Genomic DNA, 26,081 nt, shown 5'->3' on the forward strand with positions numbered 1-26,081 from the left:
AGGAGGAGGAGGTTGCTATACCCCGATCAAGCGACGCAGGATGATCCTTGATCTGAATGGTCTTTGGTAATTTTTTATTCATTCTAGTTTGTAATTTTTTTATTTAGTAATAAATGACTTTTTTAGACATATGTTAATTATACATTATTTTTGTTTTCCTATATAATTATGTTTTTAACATGTTTGATTTCAGGTTTAGAAGTCAAACAGTTGTTCGTGGTGTGACTAATAGCACCCAAGAGAACATGACACACGGCGTTACTTGTTGGAGTAACGCTAGTGATGAAGATAAGGAGATGTGGTTCAACAACTTCCGGGTATCTATTTATAAAATATAATTTATTAAATATAATTTATTTATCCTAATTACCTTATTATTAATTTGTTTCTCATCCATGTGTTTACTTTTTGTAGCGTGTGTTCTATTGGCCAGCCGACCTTGAGCGCCTAGTTTGGCAAAGGTATAATGACATTGGCAAGAAGAGGCTAAGGGACAACATGTATAAGGTGTCTAATAGGAAGAAGGCGCCATCTTTCATGAAAGGTATTTAGTTTCTTTTAATACCCGTAATTAGTTAAAATTCATTACATATTTTGAAACTATATTAATTAATAATTGATATTTTATTGATTATAGGTTCGTCATATGAGGAATATACGAATACCGAACAGTCTGAGTTCAAGGAAGCATCGGCCCGGAACAAGATCAACAGGAAAGGAGGAGATAAGGACGCGGAAGTTGAGCCTACTCATTATGGAGGGTCTCAATCTTTTCATGATCGTGTGGTGTTAGATGTAAGTTATTTGTCTTAGCTTTTAATTTAATAGTCTTCTAATTTAGTCTCATTAATTATCATGTTTGAGTAACAATTTCCTTGTTTTTTTTTCCGGAAGACCAAGAAGAATAAGGGCAAGGTACCCACGATTGTTGATCTCTTTGTTGACACTCACGCAAAGAAGACAAGCAAGGGCAAGTTGATCTTCGCGAAGGAAAAAGATCAACAGTTATATGTAAGTGTCAAAAAATAAAAATTTCTTAATGTGTTAAAGTATATGTTTTATCAATTTTTAGATAAGTAACCTCTAACCATTAATGTTTTATCAATTTTTTAGGAACAATTCCTTGTCCGTAGGAAGAACAACCCGGAAATTGATGACAATGAGCTATGGTTTGATCTTGTTGAGGGGTTCCAAAGAGGAGATGTGTATGGAGCCGGGTCGGCAAAGGAGATTTTCTACCCTCCTACAAGAAGAAGAGGGTCAATTTCCTCCCAACAACAACCTTATACCCCAAGTGTCTTAAGTGTGCTCCAAGCTAAATTTGCCGTCAGGGAGAGGCAGGATGCCGAGAGGGAGAGGCGGGATGCCGAGAGAGATGAAGAAATTCGGAGGATGAAGGAGGAAATGGACCGGATGAACTCCTTCTTCGCCAATTGCAACACTGGCTGGCGCCCGCAACCAAAGGATCCTAGAGATCCTAATTATGGAGGTGGTAGTGGAGCGGGAGCAAGTTTTCCTGTTATGTAGTTTTTTAGAGAACATGTTATTCCCGGATAATGTTAGATGACCAAAACTCGTAGTTGTGTGTATGGAACATGATTTTCTTTATCAAGTTTGGTTGTGTTGGCTTCCCATGTGTTCTCTGCTGGAAGTGTTGGTTTATTTGCAGGTTTTTACGTATTTGGCTAGGTCAAAAACGATTTTTAGGCTAAAAAAAATGTAAATTTGGCGACGGATACTGGGCAATTGGCGATGGGAAACCGTCGCTAAGCTTCTGATCATGAATTAATTTTAGGGTCATTGGCGACGGGAAACAGTGCAATTGGCGACGGGAAATAGTCGCCAAAATGGCGACCAAACCCAGTTGCCAAATTGGCGACCAAAAACCGTCACCAATCCTGAAGAGTTGGAGGTGACGTGGCTTGTAAAAAGGCGACTAATGACAGTCGCTAAATTGGCGACCAAACACAGTCGCCAATTTTGGCGACGAGTTTCTGTCGCCCGCTTTAAAACAATTCCGTCGCCAAAATTGGCGACGAAGTCCTGTCGCCAAAAGCGACTAAACCTAGCTACGAAGTGCGGGCGACGGGCCTTAGTCGCTTTATTCTTAATGGCGACTGTTCTCAGTCGCCTTATATGGTTGCCAATTACCTTATTTGTTGTAGTGATTTGCAGTTGCATTTGGAATTCGAAAAGCATAATAAATAGAGAATCACAACGGTTTCATAACCAATTAACCTCCTTTATTTCATTCATTTTCTAATAATAATAATAGTACGCTACATAATAATAATAATAAAGATAAACAAAAAAAATAAAATAGGCTAGGATTCTAAAAACCCCACCTTCTTATTACAATCATAATAATAAATAATAATAAAAACTTGGGCTATTCCTCCATTTTCCCTTTTCCCTTGTCATTTTTGTCATATTTCTTGTCCCGACCTCGAGCCGGACGCTCTTGCGCCACTTCGGACCTAGTCACCAACGATCTTTCTCGAGGTCTAGCCTTCCCATTCTTGTCAATCACTTTGCCCACGGCAGGAGAGGTCTTCGGTTTCTTCGAAGGATGAACAACTCGAAACCCGGCTTCTTCCTCTCCCTCAGTCAGATGCTTCTCTTTCTCCTTTTCCACCTCGCACACCTTGTAGTCAACAGGCTCGCGCTTCCTCAATCTCTCACCCTCCTCCGGAGTAGCAGCTTTCCTCCACCGCAGATAGGAGCCCGACACCCATAAAGCACTAACAGAAGAGTTCAAGAACCATATGTTTCTTTGAGCCCATTTAATGGCCCACTCCCTTCGACTCTCAGTAGTAAGCGCCACGGAAGTCTGCGGGACAGTGTCAAACTTCGGGATTGTCTGCTTTAGTCCAACCTGTCTCATCAGCCTCTCCGGGAAGATGCATACCATGAATTCAAAGCCGGGAATGCGCACAGATCGGGTAGGATCCAAGGAAGATACTCAAGTGACAGATTTGAGATGCCACCATGGTACAATCCATCTAATCAAGGGGCCATCATCACTCTTCAATTTGTTTTCCCAATAATTGCAGACTCGAGTGAAGTCCACCATGTAGAGCCTAGTCCAAATAGCAATTGAGCGAGCATGATAGGAAGGAACATTAACTGGGGGCTCGATCAATCGAAGACGCTCCATAAGCCAAACCTACCAAAAAAGCAGGTGTTCAAAAAAAAAAAAAAAACAAGAAAAAAAAAAGAAGAGAAGAAATTCTTTACCTGCAAGATAATGGGACTTCCCAAATAAGGTAGGTCACGATTGGCTTTCCTGTTATCCAAACCCAATAGAATTTCTCCTAAACATAAACAAGCTGGGCTCCTGCGCAGTTCCATTTGCTCGACTAGGCTCAGGAAACGGGGATCACCTCTCAAATCCTCATCAACATGCCCTTGAAGGACATATACATGTAACAAGTAAAATCCAAATGCCCTTCGCCTAGAAACATAAGAGATGGTGGGGTCGGCCTTGTTAATGAATCGGTCAATAAAGTCCAACATTCGCACTCCTTTCGAGGTCACTAGACGGTCCACCTCAATTCTTGTCAACCCAAGCAAGTCTCTAAATTTGTTCTTATACCCTTGTGAAGTAGAAGGAATAGCAGGCAAGTGTTCCGGGTCCCACCCACCAATCGCCGCAATTTCTTCAGGAAATGGGCAAATGTCACCTCCAAGGAAGGCAAATTCGTGATAATTCGGGTCCCAATAATCAAGACAAGCATCTAGGAATGGTTTGACCACCTTGATAAGCTTCAAACTCAACAACGATCCAAGATATTAGGCACCCATGTCATACTTCTCCACACTAGAGAACTCATTGGTCCACTCTTTTAGATGAATCTCTAAAGTATTCATGATGAAGGATTATTTTGAGAGTTTTATGTAATAAGACGAAGGAAGAGACGGAAGAATTGTGTGAATAAAATCTCTATCGACGTTTCTATTTTTACTAAAATCTGTTTCCTAATATCCGCCAGGACGGATATACTGGGGAACAGGGGCAGCACCTGCTGCGCCTCTTCAAAGGGACGCAGCTTCTGATGCGCCTCTTCCTCAGCAACGTTTCTGTGATTTTCCGCGTTGGATCTTTCCTAAATTCCTTAGCGAATAATTTCCTATTCATACGGGTTATTATTTTGGTAAATACGTCAAAGTTACCATATTTCTTGTTTCCTAATTTCGCAGGCGCGCATCTCGAGACGATATCGACATTTTCGTCATTTCAGCACACTTATACATTTCTTTTTAAATTTTCTTTTTTTGGGAATCATTTCACCAATTTAATTTAATTTATCCTTTTTTAAACCTATACATTTTGGTATTTAATTTGATTATATCATTTTTACTTCTTCTTTTCGGGGAATCATTTCACTCTCCATTTCAAACTTATATGTTTTTATTTTTTCTTTTTTAGTGGGTAACCCTCCCTACCGTCCGGTCATTTCCGACCAAATTTTTGCATTTTTGCATTTTTGCATTTTTCGAGTCATTGTTTTGCGCTAATTTAGGCCATATGTATGCATATATGTTCTATATGATTTCTATGTAAATTTCGGCAGCATGACGGCATAAACCGTCATCTACCAAACCTGTTCAAAGCTAACCTGCAGGAACAAACAACGCAACCCAGCAGCCATTTTGGTGCGCCTCTTCCCCGATGCCATTTTGTCTTTTTTTGGTCCGTTTGACGGTTATTCTTCATTCAGACCCGCATTTCGAAGCCAACTTCAGACTATCGTGCATTATTTATTGCTTCCAAGACCTTGCTTATCACAACGAGCAAGTATTCTCCGACAGGTGTTTCGACACGCCTTCATTATATTCCCCCAGCGAGAGTAAGCGGATAGACTATCCCTCTCGAGACATGGAGATGAGTTCCCGATAAGGATTCCCCAACGAGAGTTCACGACATACGATCATCCCTCTCGAGACGTAAATATCAACATCGTCCTTCTCAAGTTCTTCTGAAGTTTGTTTGAAAACGACCCAAGCAGATTTCTCCCAGCAGTTCCCGCCTGTGTCCTGCTACTCACGATATTTCTTGTTTCCCCGCGGAGTGCGATACGGGTGTCGTCCTCCAGAAGTTCCCAAACCGGCAGAGTTCTTACACTCGAGCCTTAGTTACCCCTTAGGTCGAAATTATATTTGACCTCCTTCCCGTCGACGCTTTCCTTTAGGGTCCCACACCCTAGCATAATCCTTACTTATCTTTCAGGTCTTACCCTTAGCTCCTATGCTTAACCTTAGCTCCTACGCAACTCCGGAAACGTCTAAAGGAATCTCAGGTATGGTCTCTTCTTATGGCTGGCGAGCTTCCTTACGTAGTCTAATGGACTTTAAACGACCCTCCCCGATAGTCGACAGACTCTAAAATGTTCCCGACGACAGGTCCATGGTTCAGACCCCTTGAACCTCCTCGCGTCGCCATAGTCGTCAGGTTGTAATCTTTGATTGACCTGATGGCTATACTTTGACTTTCGCCTTGTCCAAGCCTCAGTCAAAGTGGGGGCTCTGTAGATACCTCATTTCTGCACCTCCCGCAAACCACCCGGTGATGATTGGGCCGCATGTTTGGTACGCGGAACGATTTGTGACAGTTCGTAAGTTTATCGTCATGTGATTTATCAAACACTGGTGTCTACCTCTTAATTGTCATCTACGCGTCGATACGGTCATTTTGACAGTAATTAGAGTACATTTGGAGTCCGGGCCTAAAACCGTCTTCATTTTCTGATAACCGCTAAAATCCCGAGTCAGAATGTTCTGGAATGTTCCGGATATTTCTATTCCATATTTCACAATCTTTTAATCTTTGGTAAAGAATTTCCCGTAATATTCATACAAAATATTAAGGAAAATAATATTATTCCGTTATTCCATAAATTAAACACGGAAATCTTTCTTCCGCAAGAGGAATTCACCTGGGAACAGACGCAGCAGGTGCTGCGCCTCTTCCAAGAGAAGTAGTGACTGCTGCGCCTCTTCCCAAGTCCTTTTCTACGTATTTTTCGTATCTTTTCATATCTTTCCGAGATTCACTTCGAAAGTTTCTCCGAAGACCCTAATTCCTTCACGTGATTAGTATAAATAGGAGCCTTCGCTCCTCATATTTCTCACGCGAGTGTCCGCCCTTCTCTTCTCCCTTTGCATTCTAGACCACGTTCTTACTTTTTGGCGCCTATGTGCTTGAACTTTCGACCACGTAAGCTCGGATCTTTCTGAGTACCAGCCTCGTTTGCATGACCGACTAATTTGACCAACTCCACCATAATCAACATTAATTAATCTTAATCGTTTTCCTCTTACGAGGGCACTTTCGTTACATTCGAGTCGAGCATCAATAAAACATAAATTTAGTTCATCTCGTTTCATCAAACATGTAAGTCTGAGGGTGTAAATCCTTCTTTATTTATTGTTATTTACTTTTTGTAATCATCATGTAAGATTTATGTCGAAAATACTTCTAAAACCGATTTGTAAAACCATGTTTAAAACCCTTTTTACGGATTATCAGGAGACAGACGTCGAGAAAGGACGCAGCAACTGCTGCGCCTCTTCGAAGGGACGTAGCACCTGTTGCGCCTCTTCGTGAGGCTGCCGCAATTCCTGCTTCCTTTCTTCTTCCTTCGTCTTTTGATAATTCGATTGTTTTGTTTCGTTATCAATTGTTCATTCTTTCTTTAACATGATAATTTTAAGTATAGCAATTCTAACATGTAAGTAATTCATTATCATTTAATTCATCATCAAATCCCGACCTTAATCCCTTATAACCAATATTTGCGGGTTTTCGTCATTAACATCAATCCGGGTTGTAGAGATTCGATTCTTTCATATTGAGTTTCTGGAACTCGATCTTTGGTATATTTCCATCTGTCTATTATCATATCCGTCATTAGTTCTTCATTAATTCGTCATATTTAACCTAATTAGTTCACCCATGTCACTAATCAATCTTTCATTCATGTAGTTAATTCGTCTACATTCGTTTCATCCATGTTTTATCGTTTTTATGACTCATTCACATGTAAATAATCTGCTAATCACTTTCATCCGAGTCGAATATCATAATCAATCATTAAATTCACCCACGAATATTAACGATTTGCAGTTCCGGCTTCACATGCAGAACTCAGCCTTGGAACAGACGTAGCGACTGCTGCGCCTCTTCCAGAGGGCGCAATTCTGCTGCGCCTGTTCCAGGATGATTTCTGTCTCTGAACTTCCGTTCTGCCTTGACCTAGTTTTAGTTTACGTATGTAATTAACTATTATTCGTATTATCGCCTAATTCTTGTTCGTTAATTCGTTTGTTTATTCTTTCTCAAATTATCCGTTTTATAGGTATTTTCGACATAAATCAATGAATCCGATGTAATTATTGTAATTTTCTATTCTATTGTATTTCTTTTATTGTACCATTTGTATGCCTTCACATGTAATTGAATCTAAATTCCTACTTCGACTCAATTGTATGCTAAATTAATTGTTCACCGACTTAGTCTAATTCTTCACATGTTAGGATTAATCTATTTGGATGTTGCATTGCATGCATATAATCGACAATATATTGAGTATAGATAATTTCCCTAATCATTAGTAGAGGCCGCTATCGAGGCGGGCGGGATTAGGTGTTCGATCAAAAGAGCTTCCTAATACGTACCCTCACCCCTTACTCCAGATCTCTGTGAACATCCGTGTTCATTGGCATCCACGAGAGTCATTCTAGACATAGAATGCTAAGGGTAACGAGTTCTTGGTGTTCATGTCACTACTTTGTGTCTTGACATGACACGAGGTATTCGAACGGTTTCAAATTTTCCACAATAAATTGGTGGCGACTTCACAAATGCAAACGCTTGTTTCCCAAGCGCCCCCGTGGGCCCGCGTCCACAAGTCCACTTGCCCATTTACGGGTCCATGTTGGTTCTTATATTTGTCGCACAAATACGTGTAATTTTATTTTAAACATCGTTTCATGTTTAAATACTTCCATAATTAATTCGTCCAAATCACTCCGTAAATATACGTGTACCACTACACATATTATTTACGTACTAATATTAATCACATTAATCAATTAGTACAATTTTAGTGAATTAATAATTAATTAACTAAAACCCGTCTCCCAAAATTTATTATTCAATTATCACATAATTAAATAATAACTGCCGTGCCTCGAGTTCGCAACTCGAAATCTCTCTAAAAATAATCGACTAACCTTTTAGTCTATAAATCAAGGGACTAAATAAATTGTATCTCATACAATTAATTAGTTGTCTATTGGGGTTCGTTCCTTTAGGTGTGACCGAAAGGGGTCAGTTGATCACCGCCATCTCACGACAATATTGTCAAACTCTAGTCAGCCAACCGTTATCGATTTACGTTAATCAACTGACAAGGATCAAATAATTAAATATCTGATGATATTCCATTAATGAGATTTATTATGTAAACGCACTATTGTGGAGGACACTAACTCCAACTTAAGAGTGATCAAACAAGAGAGGCTATGCCAGTATTTCGGTTTACCATGGTAGTCAATCGACTCAGTTGCAAATAGCCTAGATAATCTACTGTGAGAAGGATAAGGGAAAGGTCCTTCCGGTCCACTTTCTATCCTAGATTTCCACTAACTTAACTTCCGTTCTCATTAGGGTAGTCTACTGTTCATAGCAGGTCTATTTATTCCAATCTTCCGATCCAGGAGTAAAGTTAACCAGATTAATGTAATTTAGAAGCGTGCACTCAACTAAATTGATGTTAAATTTAAATTGCTATGAGGACAGATTCTCACATATAAATTATCTAGTCTATTCGCTACATCGTCACAATCCTACCATGGATTCCCTAGTCCTAACATTAAAGGAATTAGCTACTCATGTTATTAAGGGTGTCAAAAATAATAATGATAAGAATGCTAATTAGAGACATAATGGAACAATAACAAATAAATATGAACGAGGCTAGGGCAAGATTAATAAAGGGACAACAAGAATTTAAGCAAACAAATATTAAGATTAATAAGAGTAGAGGAATGATTACAATTGATACGAATCCGGCGTAGAGAACAATCCAAAAGCAAAGGAAAAGGTTGAAAGATTAAGCAGTAAAGTAATTAAGAGATTCAGAAGTTTAAGCAGTAGAAAGTATATGAAAGGATGATTAAAAACCTAATTACGAAATCCTTATATAGGGAAGCGTAATACTTAACAAAATAAAACATCACGGGCTTAGTAAACCCGCATAAGCTAATAAACCTCTCGATCGAGTGGATTCAGACCACTCGATCGAGGTCTTCTCCAGCATTTCCTCTCGATCGAGCAGATAAAGCTCTCGATCGAGCAACTCTCATAATCGCCAATTCGATCGAGCAGATATAATCACTCGATCGAACCCTTGTGTCAGCCAAACCACTCGATCGAACCAACAAATCTTCTCAATCGAGTGCTTTTCCTCCAAAATCAGCCTCTAACTCGTCATTGACAGCTCCCTTGACCTTCCTTCACGCACTCCAATGTACATCTTTTGCTCCAATAACTCCCGTCTCCTCATAATGCATGCTAAATAGGACGAATAGGGCGCGGTTTCACTACTTCCAGGCTCATTTATGCAAATTAGTCAAAACAAACCAAAGTAGCCAATTCAGGGCATTTTGCAATACATAACGATACAAAAAGGCATAGAAATGCGTGCAATAGAAGACTATAAAGACTATATAAATTGCACGTATCAAATCTCCCCAAACCGAACCTTCACTCGTCCTCGAGTAAACTAAATGCAAACTAATGGAACGGAAATAAAAACTCAGAGCTAGCTATAACTTGTCTACTTGAACCAATTTAATGCAAAAGAAAACTAACAATTACAGCTACAGCAGTCAATACGCAAACGAGTTATAAGATGTCAATAAATAAAGCTAACCTATCGACCTTGCAAGACCAACAAAATCGGACTCTCACGGGGTCATTCTTTTCTCATGAAGCAGAGGGTGAAATATATATGTATAGAGAGAAAGAGAAACATTCACTCACCTAAACTGCGACCTACATAACATACATGCAACAAAAATGACAGACGATTCAAGTACTATGCACACATTCCAACCAACAATGTCTGTCACAGCCGAGGGCTTACAAATGATAAGGGAAAGTGAGGTTACAGGTGAGAAAAGGCAAAACAGATTTTGGAAATGTGGAGGTAAAGCGTCAAGCCAGTTCCTAAACAAGACCAAATAAGACCATCCGAATCTCAGCTGACTAGAAAATAAAGTGCAAGTGCCCTTCATGGCATACAACTCACTAACCAAATACACTATCTCCTCAAAAAGATGTAAATAAGAACAGAGGAGTGAGACTGTCACAAACTTCCCTTTTTTAACACGGTCTCATTTCCAAAAACAATTAACTTTTTTCATTTTTTTTTTTTTTCTTTTTTTTTTTTCTTTCACGTCTGATTCAATCTTTTTCTCAAAAATTTTTCTTTTTTTCTTCTTTTTCTTCACGTCTCATTTCTTTTTTTCTTTTTCAACTTTTTTTTTCTTTTTTCCACCAACTCCTAACAATGAAACGGCCAAACTCGCACAAGGATAAACATACCACAATAATACACTAAACTAGCTTGACTGGGCAGGCTTAGTTTTGGGTTTAGCTAATGAGTCAAAAAGGCTATATTTGGCTAAAGTGGAGCTAAATGGGTGAAAATGAAAGAAAGAGAAAATTTTCAAGCGCCTCCCTGCATGTGACACCGACCACAAACCCGAATGTATGCATTTGACAAGAAATTGAATTTCATAAATGTGCACAAGTGACAAACATGTAATGCAAGGAGTACTACTCTCAATTCCTATGTAAACTGGTCATGAATGTCACCAGTTATAGGGTTCTAAATCTCAGAAATTGTAAAGTAGGTTGTCAATCTATCAGGTCAAGTCTACACGGTCAGCTATATTTTTGACATTAACTCATAGATATGCATAAGACTAAGCTAATAACTGTCAATAAAAATGCATGGCTCAAGTAAAAATGACAAGTTAGAGTGCAATATCATCACGGAAATCAATCGTTCCGACTCAACCTATATGCAAAATGAAACGTGAATATATTTTTTATTTATTTTTTTAGAATTTTCTAATTTTTTGATTTTTATGATTTTTTAAAAGAAATAAATACAATGCAAGCAGAAAAAGGAAACGTGAATGCAAAAACAATACAAAATGCAGACTCAAAGGATGCATTACCCTCCCCAAACCAAAACGGACAACGCCCTCGTTGTCCTCCAGCATACACCAGCAGATAAATAATGGGAAGGGGGTAAAAACAACCAATAAATGCATGAAAAACAATAAATAAAAAAGAGACAAAAATAAATAAAAGAGCAAGAATGTACATACAAAACACGAACTTCCCCAAACCAGCCAGAAAACTGGGGAAGTGAGTAGACCAGTAGCTACTTCTCACCGTCATCCTCCACATCCTCCACCGTGAAGTCTGGTTCCACCTGCTGCTCCCTCCTCCTCATCTCCTGAGCGCGTACTCTCTCCTCCTCCTCCTCAGTGGTGTCTGCCTTGCTGGCCGGTTGTGGGTACCCCTCAGCTGGGTACCGGTAGAAAGACGGGTGCGGTCAGCCCTCAGGGACAGGACATCCTCTCCTCATGTGATACTTGTATAGAGGGAACAAAGCAAGTGCAATGTCCCGCTCCATACGAGCCTGCCTGGTAAGAAGCTTAAGAAGAAAACCGTCACGGCGCCCTAGGTCTAGGACCGCGGACGCCTGAAAAGGTGGAGGTGGAACAAAATTAGCCGGATAGACCGGCTATGTCTGGTCAGGCGCAGGAGTAGGAGTAGGAGTAGGGATCGGGGTAGGAATGGCTGTGGAAGTCTGGCCACCCGTAGAAGGTGTGGATCCCTCTCCGGTCTCAGGTCTCTTCCGCTTCTTAGAAGTGGACATGGTCGGAGGTGGAGCAAGTGGGAGGTGAAACATGGGTAGTGGTGGAGGTAGCCTGCCCTTAACAATGGCAGGGGAACAAGACAGGACAAAGTGGTGCAAGGTAAGGGCACAGACAAGGAACCACAAATCTTCCATGTCTCCTGGTCAGAAGCAAGCCAAAACATAGACAACATAGTAGCAATGTCAAGGTACCTATCTGTGTCTAGGTGCTGTAAGTCACGAGGAAAGACGGGGAAGATAGAACGGGCAATAAAAGTGGCTATGCCACCGCAAACAATGGTGCCCGTCGCCTTCTGCCCCACATTATGAAAATACTGAGCAGTCAGGTAAGCAGTGTTAAGCACAAAAGGTCCATCACTATCAATGTTCAGGTAACCTCCAAGAATAGACAGCTCAATGTTGTTCACATTATTTAGTTCTTTACGGCTAAAGACGGTCCCACCAATGAGACGCAAGAAGTAATGGGCCGGTGGAAGGTGGACATGCGCGAGCTTGCGCTCCTCATAACTAGTCTGTGCCAAGGTCCTCCACAACATGCGGATGACCTTCTTAGGAGGGTCAGAGTCACCGGTAGAAGACAAACCTAACCTACTGCCAAACTCAGTTAGGGTCCAGGTCGTGGTCCGGTTAAATAACCGGAAGGAGAAACAAGAACTACTCGGTTCAGTGGCATAGGCGCCAGCAAAAAAAGTAAAGGAGCTGAAAAACTCGAGGGTCAGCTCCTTGTAGGTCAAGGCACTCATGGTAATCAGTCCGGACATCCCCGTTCTGTTCAATATCTCAACTACGGGCTCCTAAATACCTAACCTATCAAGTTACTTACGACACAAAAACTTCGTCGAACCAAAATCACAGCTCTCTAAAGCAATGAAACGAGTACGATGCATACCGTTAACGAAACGTACCTCGGGGTAGTCGGGGTGCGGGTCAAGTGAGTCATCTACATGGATCGTGACTGGGCCAGCAGCAGGTGTGGCCCGTCCGCGACCCCGACCTCTAGTACCTGAGGAAGAAGTCCGTCCTCTAACGAAACGAGGTACTAAGGCAGCCCGGTAAGCGGCTGTGACAGATGGTGACCACGCAGCAGGGGTGGTCACCATAGTAGGTGCGGTACCAGAAGTGGCGGCAGTGGCTGTGCTAATAGAGGCAGCAGAGAAAGAGCTAGCAGCAGTGCTAGCTGAAACAAAGGCAGACACAGCGGAAACAGAGCTAGCCAAAACGGAGACGGAGCTAGCAACAACAGTAGTAGTACCAGCAGTAACAACAGGGGAAACAGTAGACAAAACAGTGGTACTGACAGTCGGAGTGACGGTGGTAACAGCAGGGACCACCGTCTCAGTCGAGGATGGAACAACAGTCGAAATAGTCGAGGGAAGGGAGCTACTTTCCATCCTAATCAAGCAAGCAATGGGGAAAAACGATGAATTAAACAAATTAAACACAAAAATCCCCAAATCATTCGGGTTTTCGATCAAAATGTTAAACCCTAAACCCTAATTACTCTATTAAACTCGAAATAAGCAATTAATCCACAAAAGAGTAAAGGGAATACTTACTTGATGAAAAATCCCACAAAAATAAGCAAGAAATGGACACAAATCAAGGAAAAAGACGAGATTTCGAAAGGAAAACTCGCAAACCCTAATCGCCCAAATTGACCTCAACAAAGAGGAATTTTAAGGGGGAAATTGAGGGCTTTAGTCGACTTAGTAGCAAGGAAGATAATGTGGGTGTTGGATTTGGTATTAGGGCAAGAATTATGGAGGAAATGGTGGATTATCGCAGAAAATAGGAAGAACAAATGAGGAATGAAATAAAAGAATGGAAAATAGAAGTTAAAAGGTTACTCCCTGCGTGTAATAAGAAAAGTCACTCGATCGAGTGATTTTAAATCACTCGATCGAGAACTGTGGCCTCCAATCTGCTCGATCGAGGTTTCTTCATTTTAGGCATTTCGATCGAGTGTCTGAAACCACTTGATCAATCCGTTTCCTTGGGCATTCCTCTCGATCGAGTACAAAAAAGTACTCAATCGAGTTGTTTTCTCGTGTAACTCATCCCAATGCAAAATAAATTCCCCAAACCTGCATAAAAACACCCAAAAAACATATCCCGACAATACCAAATCCCAAAATAAGCAGTCTATAGTCTATTTTCGCTAAACTAATTAAACTAATGTCTAACAATTCTAAAAATGCAATAAAGAAATCCAACGAAATTTAAATTTTACAAGTTATTACACGGGGCATTCCCCACTTATTGCCCAAAACATTTCAGTAGCCCACAAGAGGGCTTCTGACTGGAGGAGGTCCCTTCAGCATTTTTGACCGTCCTCTTCGATCTCCATGAGTTTGAATTTGAACCAGTGGAAGGAGAGTAGTTGATGTCCACGTATGCACGAAATTTCTTCTTCCCTTTGTCGTTCCCATTGACATTGACATTGGCTTCTTTCCCAGCACTTTGATTGACGTTAACTGCACTTTGACCATCATCGACTCCAGCATCCACTTTATCTGTACCTGCAACAAGGAAAATAGAAGAATGTTCCTCCTTTTCACTCTCAGTTTGAGGCGGAGGTGTTATAATAGTAGCACAAAATTCAACATTCTCAGCTGGAGTGTCTATAACTGAGTCAATAAAGGATACAGCATTGCAAGGTTGAACTTGCATGGGAGCCCTACGAGATTTAGACTGATGAAAAAGCAATTCTTCATCTCCTACCTGAAATGTGAGCGTCTTGCCCCCGACATCGATCACTGCACGAGCAGTGAATAAAAATGGTCACCCTAAAATAATAGGGGTGTGAGTGTCCTCGGGGATGTTAAGAACTACAAAATCTACGGGAATAAAGAATCTCCCAATCTTGACAGGTATGTCCTCTATAACTCCTAGTGGCCATGATATACTTTGGTCGGCCATCTGAACGGTCATGTTAGTGCAATTAAATTTGGTCAGACCGAGTCTCCTAGCGAGAGACAAAGGTAAGACGCTCCCGCTAGCACCTAGATCGCATAACGCGTTATCAATCAAATGGGTTCCTATATGACAAGGAATTGAAAAACTACCTGGGTCAGTCTGTTTGGGTGGCAACTTATTTTGAACTAAGGCAGTCCCTACTTCAGTTAAAGATACCATCTCATGATCATTTATATGCCTCTTACGCGACAAAATTTCTTTCATGAATTTTAAGTAAGAGGGTACCTGAGTGAGCAGTTCGGCAAATGGAACAGTAACCTGTAAACTTTTCAGGAGCTCGGCAAATTTCCCAAACTGTTGATTAGTTTTATTGTTCTGCAATCGCCTTGGAAAGGGCACAGTGATCGAAATTTCAAGCCCTTTATTCCTTTATTCCAATGTCTCAGCGGGTTCAAACTCTTTTTCACTCGATCGAGTCTTTTTATCTCTTGATCGAGGTCTTTCCGGTGACTTTTCACTCGATCGAGCACTTCCATCCTCTCGATCGAGTTCCTCTATATCCACAGTGTTCGATCGAGGCACAATTCTACGCGATCGAACGGTTTCTTCAGATTTTTCACTCGATCGAGTGGTTTCAACCTCTCGATCAGTTTCTTGAATAACCAGTTTACTCGATCGACCACCAGAACCATTCGATCGAGCATTTTCTTCAACATTTCTACTCGATCGACCACCAGAAATCAATCGATCGAGTATTTTCTTCGTGCTAGGCATATTTTCAGCATTAGACGCATGTTCATCATCAATAATAACACTCATCGGGTCTGATATGTTCTCATTAGTTGACGATTTTGGTCCTTCATAAGAACGACCACTTCGCAGGTTAATCAAATTTTTTGTCTCGTGCGGATTTTTCTCAGATTGAGACGACAAATGACCCGGTTTCCTCGTGAATTTGCTTGCGGCCAACTGAGCAACTTGAGTTTCAAGTGACTTGATCGAAGCTTCTTTTTGTTGGTCATTCATTTGCAGCTGCTTAGTCAACGATTGAATCATTGTCTTTAACTCAGTTAACTCACTTACCCCACTAGAAGATGAAGCTCCTTGATGCGGTGGAGGAAAAGAAGGAGGCTTTTGGAAGGCTCGTTGAGCTTTATGAGGAGGGACATACGCTTGCTGCTGCTGCTGTGGTGGAGGAGTAGGATTAAGAACATTCTGACTTGTCCACCTTAAATTGGGATGGACTGCCCCTTGATTATTGTAGTAGGAACCTCCTCCTTGCCTATATTGCTGAAAGGCAAGGACTTGTTCCTTTTCTGTCAGACAGTCAACAACAGTGTGACCGTCATTGCTCCCACATCTCTCACAAGTGACAGTTTTCTGTCTAGTCAACAGATGAACCATCTGTTGATCACCACCAGCTTGCAATTCCAATCTATCAAAACGAGCATTCATGGCTTCCAGTTAAGCAACAACAACATTGTCGACCGAATGCATCGTCTGAATACCGTCCCTTGGGTTCCCACATTCAGCACAATGGGTCGCCATCTCCTCAATAATACCCCATCCCTTATCATCATCAATGTTCTTTTGGAATCTCCCATTGGATGAGGCTTCAAGTATAGCTCGGTGGTCGTCATACAACCCATTGTAGAACTGGTTGCATAAAAACCACTGGTCAAATCCATGGTGAGGAAGAGACCTCACTAGTTTCTTGAATCGACACCAAGCCTCATAAAAATTCTCATCAGGGGCCTGTTTGAAACTCGTAATCTTCCCCCTCAGCTGATTAGTACATTGTGGAGGAAAGTACCTTTTGTAAAAGGCAAGAGCATGGGTCTCCCAGTTGGTGATACCGGCTGTAGTGCGATCAAGATCAGTGAGCCACTCCCTGGCTCCATCAGTCAATGAAAAAGGAAACTTCCTTTATTTTGTCTTGAGTCACTCCCTTTGTATCGGGAATTGTAGAGCAGTAGTCAGTAAAGACCTCCATATGCTTTCGCGGATCTTCACCCGCCACACCTCGATAAATATTTCTTTCTACCAAATTTATATAAGACGGACGGATATCAAAATTGTTACCATCCTCAGTTGAGAGCTTGAAACCTTTGGGAATCGAGGCAGTTGTGGGCTCTGTGTGACTCGCTATGTTAGGCATCTTTACTGGCTCGATAGCAGAAATAAGATTGTCTTCTTCAAAAGACAAGTCTTCTGCGAAAAGGAAATGTTGTAGCTCGGGTTCGAAAGTACTCAAGTCTTCCTTTCGAATTTTTCTTTGCAGACAGAGTCTATGCCGAAAAGATCTTTCTGTCTCAGGATCAGCTGAGACTAATTCCGACCTGTTTGACCCGGGCATACACAACACTAAAATAATTAAGTGAGAACTGTCTCAAGGAATGAAAATTCCTTAAGACGGATAAAAATAAACGAAACAAAAGGTAGATAGGGCTATTGCCTCCCCGGCAACGGCGTCAAAATTTGATACTGTCGTTTGTGTACCAAAAATAAACTTAAATAAACTAACGGAAGCTAGTGATAAGTAGGGTCGATTCTCCACAGGGAGGCAAGATATTTGTCTAAAGGTCCGTCTATTTGAGTCACAATATAGGGGTTTTGATTTTGATTTCTAAACTACCAAATGTTTTAGGGAAATAGTAATAAAATGAGAGCAATAAAAGTGAGAAAATACGATAAGATTGATCAAATAAGAGAGGGTATGCCAGGATTTGGGTTCACCATGGTAGTCAATCGACTCAGTTGCAAATAGCCTAGACAATTTACTGTGAGAAGGATAAGGGAAAGGTCCTTCCAGTCTACATTCTATCCTAGATTTCCACTAACTTAACTTCCGTCCTCATTAGGGTAGTCTATTGTTCATAGTAGGTCTATTTATTCCAATCTTCTGATCCAGGGGTAAAGTTAACCAGATTAATGTAATTTAGAAGCGTGCACTCAACTAAATTGATGTTATAGTTAAATTGCTATGGGGACATATTCTTACATATAAATTATCTAGTCTATTCGCTACATCATCACAATCCTACCATGGATTCCTTAGTCCTAACATTAAAGGAATTAGTTACTCATGTTATTAAAGGTGTCAACAATAATAATGATAAGAATGCTAATTAGAGACATAATAGAACAATAACAAATAAATATGAACGAGGCTAGGGCAAGACTAATAAAGGGAGAACAAGAATTTAAGCAAACAAATATTAAGATTAAGTAGAGTAGAAGAATGATTACAAACGATACGAATCCGGCGTAGAGATCAATCCAAAAGCAAAGGAAAAGGTTGAAAGATTAAGCAGAAAAGTAATTAAGAGATTCAGAAGTTTAAGCAGTAGAAAGTATATGAAAGGATGATTAAAAACCTAATTACGAATTCCTTATATAGGGAAGCGTAATTCTTAACAAAATAAAACATCACGGGCTTAGTAAACCCGCATAAGCTAATAAACCTCTCGATCGAGTGGATTCAGACCACTCGATCGAGGTCTTCTCCAGCATTTCCTCTCGATTGAGCAGATAAAGCTCTCGATCGAGCAACTCTCATAATTGCCAATTCGATCGAGCAGATATAATCACTCGATCGAACCCTTGTGTCAGCCAAACCACTCGATCGAACCAACAAATCTTCTCGATCGAGTGCTTTTCCTCCAAATCAGTCTCTAACTCATCATTAACAGCTCCCTTGACCTTCCTTCACGCACTCCAATGTACATCTTTTGGTCCAATAACTCCCGTATCCTCATAATGCATGCTAAATAGGACGAATACGGCGTGGTTTCACTACTTCCAGGCTCATTTCTACAAATTAGTCAAAACAAACCAAAGTAGCCAATTCGGGGCATTTTCCAATACATACCGATAGAAAAAGGCATAGAAATGCGTGCAATAGAAGACTATAAAGACTATATAAATTGCACGTATCATTTTCAACCCAATTATTTCGAAAATTTGGGGCTTTTCCCCCAAATGGATTTGCCTTGTGAAATTGACATTAGAAATGGATAATTGGTAATGTTAGGAACGTAACCATATATTCTTTTTGAATTTTCGTTGAGTATTGAGCATTTGAGTGAAATTGAGACGGTTTCTCAGCTGTTTCGAAAATCGCTTCGAAAATGGCCTTAGGATTGCTCATTTTTTATGAAATTTTGTTTTTGGAATCCTTGCGTGATGGGTAAACTTCCTATCATTTTGGATTTTTGATTTGTGATAACTTTTTCAGGACACTTTCTAGGGCATAATCGTTGTTATAGCGAAATGCTGCCAAAATTTTGACTCAAACCCATAACTAGGCTCGAGTTTAGACTTGTCTTGACCCAACTTACCACATGAGCGGTCGGGTGTTGAAAGAAATGGCCAAATATGGCAAGAAAAGGCCATTTTTGAGGCCTGAAAGGCTTGAAATCACCCTTACCAAGGCTCGTCGTCATTTGACGCGGCCTAATCTACTCCAATTTTGCAGGTGACATGGCTTATAAGTCGGGGAGGGCTCCCATTGACGTGGACACCGACTTCGACCCTTCTCTTGCTTTTGAGGAGGTGTTCGAGGAGGTCGCTGAGGATGTCCCGAGGCGGGCCAATGTAGGACTAGGTGGTCGTCAGCTAGCGGGGGCACCTGAGTGGGCTGAGAAATGGGATGGTCAACAACTTATTCGGGCAGCGGAGAGCCACTTGTCTTACAGGACGACGAGGAGTTTGGTAGGCTAGACTTACCATTTCTTTACTAATTTCCTCCTTTATTCGCCAATAATTTCATTTCTCATTCACTTTGTGCTAAAGATAGCATTTTCTTGAATCGATACAGGAGGCCGGGAACTTGAGGTCCTTCTCTGGTTACACGACGATGATGGAGCGAGGCCTACGGAGCTTTGACGGAGGATGAGAGGGCCATCATCGAGCTAGGAGCCTTGGTGGGAGCGTGGAGGGGATCAAGGAAAGGAAGCTTCGGGCTAACCTTTGCCTGATTCGAGCCTTCCTTGATCGGTAATGGGATATGAACTCGACCTTTCACATGCCTTTTGGGGAGGTCGGGGTCACGTTGGAGGACTACGGCATGATCTCTGGTCTGTCGTGTGGAGAGGAGGTTGTGATGTGGCCATTGACGGCCATGGGGGTGGACTCGGCTGAGGCCAGGAGGCTGATCGACTGGAACCTGGCAGAGGGTGCTGCCGCGGTTCCCGAGTTAGGTCCGAGTACCTACGTCAGGGACTACTTTGCGGGTAGGACCCCGACGATGGATGGGGGGAAGGTGGCTCCTCCTGCTTGTACTGCGGAGCACAGGGCTCGTATGTGGCTGTGGTGGTTCTTGTCTTTGCTCTACCTCGTAGACAAAGGGGAGAGGCTGTCGACGAAGCTTCTCCCATTCCTTTCTGACCTGAGTGACCTAGGCCATTGGGACTGGGTTACTCCTGGCTTTGCGGTCCTCACTCGTTACATGAGGGCCATGGTCCGTCCTGAGCTGCTGAAGAAGGGGACTTCTCCTGCTACTGTCGGTCCCGGACTGCTGTTGGTGGTATGAACCTTCATTTTGTATCATGAAATATCATTACTTCTTCTTTGCTATCGAATTGTGACAGATCATTATTAATTATATTATTTTACAGGCGTGGGTGTACTCCTACTTTCCGGGCTTCACGCCCAAGAGGACGGAGCCTGAGCCGAGGGCTTATCGAGTTGTGAGGGACTGGGTGGTGTGTCGTAGGAAGAGCCAACGCTCTTCTTACGATGTTTGTCGACGGGGCGTGAATGCCCTGAAGTTGAGTGACGTGAGTGTTCTCTAATCACTTTCCTTCTTATTTACATCATTGATTTCAGAAATGATCATATGAATGACCCCTTCATTTATTTGTCTTTAGTGGGTGCCTAGGCGTTAGGTGGACTACCCTGGCGCTCCGACCTTCGTGGCTGAGGTCCTTCGACCTAGGAGCTCGAGTCGGTTGCTGCTGAGGACGTCCATGGGACCGGTGTGGTACCTGGGCGAGCGTTTGACTCGTCAATGCTCTCGGGACGCTTTCACGGTTCCCATCGACCCTCCACGAACGATGTTTAGGGAGCCTTCTGATGCTGAGAGGGAGGCTGACTTGGCGGGTGTTGGTGGTGATGCTCTTCTCCTTCCTGACAATGAGTACTCCTTGTTTGTTCGCCAGAGGCTGGCGTACTGGCCGATCGTGGTAAGTATTCCACTTTTCCTCTTTTGAATTGTCTTGATAAACTGACGAATGATCATCGAATAAAGAATCTATTTGAATTTTGTAAGAGATCGAGGTGGCGGGCGTCGAGCCCCCAGCGTACCCCAAGACCCTTGAGTACACTGACACGGCGGGGATGACGACGATCTCCGAGGTCCGCGACTTCGGCGAGGAGGTGACAGATGCTGGCCTGGAGGAGTGGCAGCACTTGGTTAGGAGGGTAAGCCCCCAGCTTCAGTTGTCTTTGTTCCATAAGAATGGATTTGTTCATTTCATTGAAAATCTTTTGTTTATTGAAATACAGGTGGCGCCGTCTCGGCATGTGGCGCTGTGGAGGGTGGTCAACCGGCTGCGGGCTACAGCCATCGAGGCACTCGCAGGTGGCCGAGGATGACAGGTCTGAACCTCTCATTTTCTTTATTTTGAATTTTGTTGTAATTTCTCGCATTTTGTTTGAAATGATTGAAATGAGGCATTACTTTATCATTTGCAGAGGGAGCGCGACCTGGAGCGTGAGCTAGCGCAGTCCCAGGAGGAGACAGCTTGCATGTTGAGGGAGTTGGAGGTCAGGGACGCCGAGATTGCTGCTCTCAAGGCGAGGGTCGCCGAGCGAGGTGACGAGCAGGAGTAGCTGTCTTTGTTTTTGTCTCTTTTGTCGTTGGCTGTATTGTACATACTTGCACATTTGGACCTCATTTTTGGATTTTTCGGACTTGTTTTGGGCGAGAGCCCCCAGTTTGATGTACATATAGCATTTTGGTTGTATATATGATGGCCTAACTGCCTTTGCTGCTGGGTTGTCTATTTGTTCCTGCAGGTTAGCTTAGAACAGGTTTGGTAGATGACAGTTTACGCCCTCATGCTGCCGATATTTAAATAGAATTACACGTAAAACACATACTATACATAGCTTAAATTAGCGCGAAATGAGAAATAGACTTAGAAAATGCGAAAAATTGCCCAGAAATGAGCGAGTGCGAAAAAAATTGCCCAAAAATGACCGGGTGGTAGGGAGGGCTACTGATGTGACCATAATTAGCGCATATTTAGCCCCCGAATTAGCCTTGTTCCCATGCTTTTTAGTGCATATTTGGGTCATTTCTTATCTTTAGTTCTTTGTTTTGCATATTCTTTGAGATTTTGATCCCTTGGTAGGAAAGGAGTAAGAATCTTGCATTTCCATGGCAAAACGAGACTAAATTGATCGAATTCAATGACCAAGCATCAAGGAGAGACAAGATTAGAAGGCCTTTGTACATATTATAGTAGAAGAGCAATGTTGAGAAAGGATCCTTGAGTCCCCAAGGAAATCCCCAAGGAATTTATGAAGAAAAGGGAAGAAAAAAAGAAGATATGTTGCTGAGTGACATTCCGAGCGGATTGTCACCAATCCGTCCGTCCTGCAGCTGCACAATCCGAGCGGCTTTGCTCTAAACCGCTCGGATTCCACCTCCACAATCCGCCCGGATTCCCTTGAATCCGCTCGGATTCCAACGCTAGAATCCGCCCATCCCGACCTTATTCCGCCCGGATTCGGCTCCAGCACGAATTGTCTTCTCCAAGCTACGAAGAAAGAAGCCCTTCTCTCGAAAAATACCGTCTCCTCCTTGCTCAATCTAAAAAGTGTAATTACTAGTTTAGCCCTTAGTTAACCCTAATGCATCCTCCCTAATTTCCACTATAAATACCCCATTAGTCTAATTAGAGGAGCATGTTCTTCTTATCAATAACTAGTGTAGTTAATATCAATCAAATCTCTCTTTAATATTGTAATCAAGTATTAATCAAGTTTTAATCCAAGTTTTAGTTCTTTAATCTCTCTTTTGTTCATCCTTTATTTTGGGTAATTGAAGATTATTTGGGTTATTGTTGGGAGATTGACAACCTCTCAATCAAGCATTCAAGTACTTCTTTCATCTTTGCTTTATTATTGGAATCATTAGTAGGTATAATCTCTTAATCCCTTTTTAATTATTGTTAATTACTTTCATTTATTCATCATGTTTCATATTGTTGGTATGACTAACAACCTTGCTAGCATGATCAACATGATAATGAGTGAGTAGTCTCTTAGCTAGGGTTAATGGATGATTAGGGGAAACCAACATGGGGAATGATTCATGCTTAAATTAATATGCTTTCATGTTTTATTTGCTTGCTTGTTTTGATCTCAACTCATGCACGTTATATTTGATGAAATGCTAAGCCTATGAATCCTTGCATTTACTATCATCTTCTATCTTTTCAATGAGACTTGTAAGACATAACCCAACTCGAGTCTCATTAGACCATGCATGTTGTTGAGTAGGGAAGATTAAGTCGACTTGTAGGTGTTGTACAATCTAATCGATTCGCCCAGGGACCCAAACTTTCCTAGGATTGTAAGATATAACCCAACTCAATCCATCACAACAATAATTGCTTGCTTATAATTTGAGAACATGTTTGTATGATCATATCCCATGATTCCCCTATGATCCCATGACACCCTAGTGCCTTTAATCAATTGTTTACACCCCCTTTAATTCATCTTGCTTGTTTATTTTCATTGCTATTTTAGTTTAGTGACCTTCTACATCAACCCAATTTGTGACACCCCTTAGACACCACTAGTTGCAATAGAAATCTCATTTCAATACCCGTCCCTTGGGATCCGACCTTTACTTACCTCTTTACTAATTGTAGAGTTGTTTGTGAAGCTATAAATTGTGTTTTGATTCGACCGTGACCCAACGACCACATCTTAATTTTTGAACACGAACGGACTCGCATCAAAAATGGCACCGTTGCCGGGGACGGTGTTTACTTGATTTAGATTTCTTTTTATTGTTATTAGTTGTGTCTTTCTTCTCCTTGGGGAAGTAAAACTCCTCAAGGTTTGTTCTAATTGTTTTCGAGTTGTTTGATATTTTGCATGTCTAGAAGGTTACAAGGTGATTTGTTACCTTTTGACCGTGAAATCGAAAGAACCTTGACGAACAATAGGAGACTTGTTAGGAGGAATTTAAGAGGTATTAGTGAAGTTGTTCAACCCACTAGTGAGTTTGTCAATCCTTTCGCAATAGAAGGAGAAGAGAACCCATTACACAATACCCCACAAAATCCACCTACAATGCCTAAATTCTCGTCACACTCCGTACCCACCGAGGAGAATCTACCAAATGGTACTCCTACACCGCAACATCTAACCGGAAATTTTATTGCCAAGTCCGCCTTCATCCAATTAGTTGAGAGGAGCCAATTTGGGGGGATGCCTAGTGAGGACCCTCATTTTCATATGGAAACCTTTTGTGACTATTGTGATGCAATCTCTCAAACGGGCGTGACTCAAGACCAAATTAGATGGGTCTTATTTCCTTTTTCTTTAATCGGCACCGCGAAGCAATGGTTGAAGGGCCTTGATAAGGCCACCCTCGGAATAGATTCTTGGAAGAAGTTGGCTCTAGCTTTCTACAAAAAATTCTACCCACCGGAAAAGACTAACATGCTAAGAGCTCAAATTACGGGTTTTAAGCAAAGGGATGAAGAGTCTTTGTATGAAGCTTGGGAGCGGTTTAAGGGAATTTGTCGCTCATGTCCTCACCATGGACTTAGCGAATGGTTTTTGGTACAACAATTTTGGAATGGTTTATATGAAGATTCTAGGAACATTCTCAATATGGGATCGAATGGAATGTTCACCGAAGTTGATGACAATCAAACATGGAACAAGATTGAGGAAATGGCGGTCCATAACTCACAATATAGTAGACCTCGCAAGGCTACTAGAGGAGGAAAGCATGAAGTGGACTCCGTTACTCAATTGGGTGCTCAACTTAGTGCTCACATTGACACAATCAACTTGAAGTTTGAACAAGCTATGGCTAGACTTGAGGAAAACTCAAAATCATCAAAGCATCATGTTAATGCCATGACGACATCCTCATCAATCCCAAGTGGGATATGTGAGAATTGTGGAACTTTGGGACATGACCAAGGTGAATGTAGGGGAACAAATGAACAAGTGAATGCTTTCTAAGCATACAAGAGTGGTACCCCTTATTCCAACTTTTACAATGAAAACACCAAATTCCATCCAAATCTCTCATACAAAAGCCAAAATGTTCAAAACCCTCAAACAACATACACTCCACCACCCATGAGAAACCAAAATCAAAGACCCTTTTACAATCAAAACCAAGGTTACCAAAATCAAAATCCATACAATCACCAAAATGACCAAGGTTTCGATGTCCAAAAAGCGGTCCTCCAAATGCAAAAGAATCAACAAGAATTTTTCACTCAAATGCAAAAAGATATCCAAGCAAAGGAAACCACCATCAACAAAATTCTAGCTCACACCAAGATGTTGGAAACACAATTGACTCAACTAGCATCTTCAAGCTCACAAAGACAAAAGGGGCAATTACCACCTCAAAGTAATCCCCCTAGACATGAAATGGTTAGTGCCATTCACTTGAGAAGTGGTACAAGGTATGAAGCACCGAAGAAGAAAGTTGAGGATGAAGTTGTGGAAGCTAGTGAAAAGGAAGAAATTGTGCAAAACTCCAAAGATGGAGAATCATCAAAAGAAAAAAGTTCAAAGAAAAATGAAGACAAGGCCAAGGAGAAGGAGCCCATTGTGATTAGACTTCCTTTTCCAAGTCGTCAAGCCAAGCCCAAATTTGATGATCAACTTGGAAAGTTCATGGAAATTGTGAAGAATTTGGAAGTCTCAATTCCTTTCACGGAATTAATCAATCACGTGCCGGCCTATGCGAAATACATGAAAGATATCCTCACAAAGAAGAAGTCGATCCGGAAGCTTGAGACTATCGCCTTCACTAAGGTGAGTAGTGCAATACTTCAAGGGAGTTCACCTCCAAAGTTAAAGGATCCGAGAAGCTTCTCAATACCATGTACCATTGGCGACACGACGATCAACAAAGCCTTATGTGATCTAGGGGCTAGTGTGAGTGTCATGCCGTACTCGGTGAGTAAAAGATTAGGGATGGGAGAG

General features: G+C 41.6%; 1 long non-coding RNA gene and 1 other non-coding gene across 2 annotated transcripts; one reads left to right on the plus strand and one right to left on the minus strand.

The window, feature by feature from the left end:
- Positions 1 to 679: 679 nt before the first annotated feature.
- LOC141656095 (uncharacterized) lies at positions 680 to 1,244 on the plus strand. Its single transcript, XR_012548336.1, has 3 exons — positions 680 to 795; positions 895 to 1,011; positions 1,114 to 1,244. It is a non-coding gene; the product is annotated as an uncharacterized LOC141656095 (long non-coding RNA).
- A 23,322-nt stretch (positions 1,245 to 24,566) lies between these two features.
- LOC141658043 (small nucleolar RNA R71) lies at positions 24,567 to 24,673 on the minus strand. The gene has a single exon (XR_012548954.1). It is a non-coding gene; the product is annotated as a small nucleolar RNA R71 (small nucleolar RNA).
- Between the last annotated feature and the right edge of the window lie 1,408 nt (positions 24,674 to 26,081).

The sequence above is a fragment of the Silene latifolia genome, chromosome 5 (assembly GCF_048544455.1).
Source record: "Silene latifolia isolate original U9 population chromosome 5, ASM4854445v1, whole genome shotgun sequence".
NCBI lineage: Eukaryota > Viridiplantae > Streptophyta > Magnoliopsida > Caryophyllales > Caryophyllaceae > Silene > Silene latifolia.